We start from the raw sequence: 3,005 nt of genomic DNA, 5'->3' as shown, positions 1-3,005 counted from the left end.
TTTTATGTCTTATTTAAATTTCCAGGATCTATGTCTTGTGCGCTGATAGTTATTTTTATAGTAATTTTTAAAAACTGTTAAAATTATTCTACAGTTTGGGGAACTAATATTTCCTGATCCCCATATAGGCTTAGGTTTGTTCAATTGAGAATTTATTTCTTGATTATGTTACATGTATAATTATATACGGAAGAACCATCGAAGGGATGGCAGGTTTGAGTAAAGATAAAGATTTATAATAAAGCAAAATGTTTACTTAATTTTTGGGACCACTTTGAACCTTATTGAAGTGTTATATTCTTCAGTCATTCTGATTTTATAAAGAAGTCAGTGTTTTCTATTGTCTGTTATGAACAGTAATATGCCATTACTTTTTTATTTTTATTATGCAAGTAATACATACATGATTGATAAAAAATCTTGCCAATCTGTCAGTAAGACACACAGGTTTAATCTTTCACGCTTTTTACGCCAACTATACTCTCCTCCCAAAGACACCTATTTTAACTTTTTTAGTATGTGTTTTTTCTTTCTAAAAATTGTATGCATTTTTTGAGCAAAGATCTGTTATGATTTATAAACAAGTTTTAAAAATTCATCTATTACATTTTCAGGTCTTAAAATATTTTTCTTTTCTTTCTTTGCTTTCTTTGTTTTCTTTTTTTCTTTCTTTCTTTCTTTTTTTTTTTTTTTTTGACACAACATCTTGATCTGTCACCCAGGCTGGAGTGCAGTGGTGCAGACAGGCTCACAGCAACCTCAACGTCCAAGGCTCAAGTGATCCTCCAACGTCAGCCTCGCGAGTAGCTGGAACTACAGGCACAGGCCACCATGCCAGGCTAATTTTTTTATTTTTATGTTTTGTAGACATGAGGTCTCAGTATATTCCAGGCTGGCCTCCAACTCTTGATCTCAAGCTGTCCTCCCTCCTTGGCTTCCCAAAGTGCTGGATTACAAGCAAGAGTCACTGTGACCAGCCTTAGCATAATTTTCAATTGCTCAAAATCATGGTAATGTTACTTGATTTTATTATGTCTCATTTACTTTTCTGTAAGTAGATATATCTTTTCAAAAATGCAGTCAATTCCCCAACTTTTATATTGTTACTCAAAAGCATCAGCATTTCCAAGACAATAAATACTGCATATTGTACCAAACAATCTTTCAATTTAAGCATGTGGAACATAAAAATGGTATTTTTACTTGAATCATAAGAAAGAACACACATGAGGTACCGAAACCCTTTTCTCAGGAGGAACGACATTATAGTTGCAGAGCATTCGCAATCCACCTGGATTAATGGTAACTAATGCTCCTCTATTCCAAATCCTGTCAAGTTTGCCAATATTTGTTCTGGGAAGGTAAAAAATGCTGCAACAGTACAATGAAATGTTCCCTAAAGAACTCTTACATATTTGGTTTCAGGAGTTTCAGTGATTGGTTCTTCTGAGTAAGAAAGATTTGCTTTGTAAAAAATTCTTGTATCTCAAGTTCACTGGTTTTCACACCAACTGCACTGTGTCCCTGGTCTGCAAACCATTTCATCTCAACTACTAATGCTTTTCCATATAGAGGAAAAAACATCCTCAATCCACTCTCACCTTTAAGAAAAGTATCCAAATGCTTTTATAAGCTTGTCTTGCCGTGCTTCCTGACTTACTACTTGGTGTTTCTGTACCTCAGTATCGGAATACTCTTCAATATCAAGTGAAGTTCGTGTACTATTCATAGTTTCAGTGGCACCTGTCTCTCAAGCATATGTTTTCAATGCATTTATTGGTTTACTATAAAAGATATCACGAAGAATACAGTTAAAGAGACGTGTACGGCTACGTGGGCATGCCACATTCCAGGAAGCTCCATGTGTTCAGCATCAGCGAGTTCATATAGTATCTTGTTCTTGATTCACAGATGCAGCATCTCTCATCTGTGGAAGCATATTATTTACGTATTTTGAACGTTTTATTGTTAGCTTTGGCTCTGTGTTTTTCCTCTCCAAGTCTTCTGTTTATTTTGGCCTTTTTTTTAATATATCAGAGGCCTTCTTCAAATATACGATAATATTTGACTTCCCATTCATATTAAAAAATGAGGCACTGCAAAGTGTATTAGTACCTCTAAAGATGTTTTCAAACATATTAGGACTCAAAAAGTGCCTTCTATGCAGCACTGGGAAAGTGACTGGAGGATATGGTCTACCAAAACAAGGGAGCAAATAGAGAAAAAGGAAGATTAAAGGAATAGGGAATCCAACACAGGATGATGGCAAAGGGAATATCCAGGATGGTAGATATGCAATAGACCTGGAAAGAAACTAGCCCAAAGCCGAGCAAAGAGGTAAAAGGCTCCAAGAGGGAGTACTTCTGGGAAAATGGGAATTGAGGAATTACCTGATGTGTTTGCTCATGTGGAAAATAGTGTGGAAACAATGACGGAATGTTTGGGTACAATTAGTAGTAGGTTCATAAAAATCTAAGAATATAAAGAAAAGGGTCAATTATTAATGCCTGGAAAAAGAAGAAATTATAAGAGAAAAGAAAAGTAATAACAGTATACTAGTCAGTTCAACTACAAACAAAATGTGTATGGTCATACCAATGTAAATGTTGAGTGCCAATTTTCCCTAAATTATGATATAACTATATTGAAAGCATGGGTAGGGGAAGTTTAGGAGTTTAAGTGTAAGAGGTCTAAATCCTTATCTACTATCATAGGAAGTCAAAAGGTAGAATTTAAGTGTGATTAATCAAGAAATAGCAATATAAGCATATTGTTTAGAGAAGTGGAGATAAGTGCCAGTAGAGATAACCAAAACATTTGAAAGTTGTCTCCTTTGAGGAGCAAGTTTGGAAGTTTGGGAATAAATTGGCCAAGAGAACTATTATTTACTAGTTGTCTTCTTAGCATGCCTTTTCTTTTCTTTCTCTTTCTTTCTTTCTTTCTTTCTTTCTTTCTTTCTTTCTTTCTTTCTTTCTTTCTTTCTTTCTTTCCTTCTTTCTTTCTTT

The 3,005-nt window shown here is 34.6% G+C and overlaps 1 pseudogene; it reads right to left on the bottom strand.

Moving 5' to 3' along the window:
- Positions 1-1,040: 1,040 nt before the first annotated feature.
- LOC108541975 (thiopurine S-methyltransferase-like) lies at positions 1,041-1,729 on the bottom strand (annotated as a pseudogene).
- Between the last annotated feature and the right edge of the window lie 1,276 nt (positions 1,730-3,005).

This window comes from Rhinopithecus bieti, unplaced genomic scaffold, assembly GCF_001698545.2.
Source record: "Rhinopithecus bieti isolate Rb0 unplaced genomic scaffold, ASM169854v2 scaffold_22010, whole genome shotgun sequence".
Lineage (NCBI taxonomy): Eukaryota > Metazoa > Chordata > Mammalia > Primates > Cercopithecidae > Rhinopithecus > Rhinopithecus bieti.
Note: the sequence above shows the minus strand (reverse complement) of the source record. Positions and strands in the feature narration are given on the sequence as shown.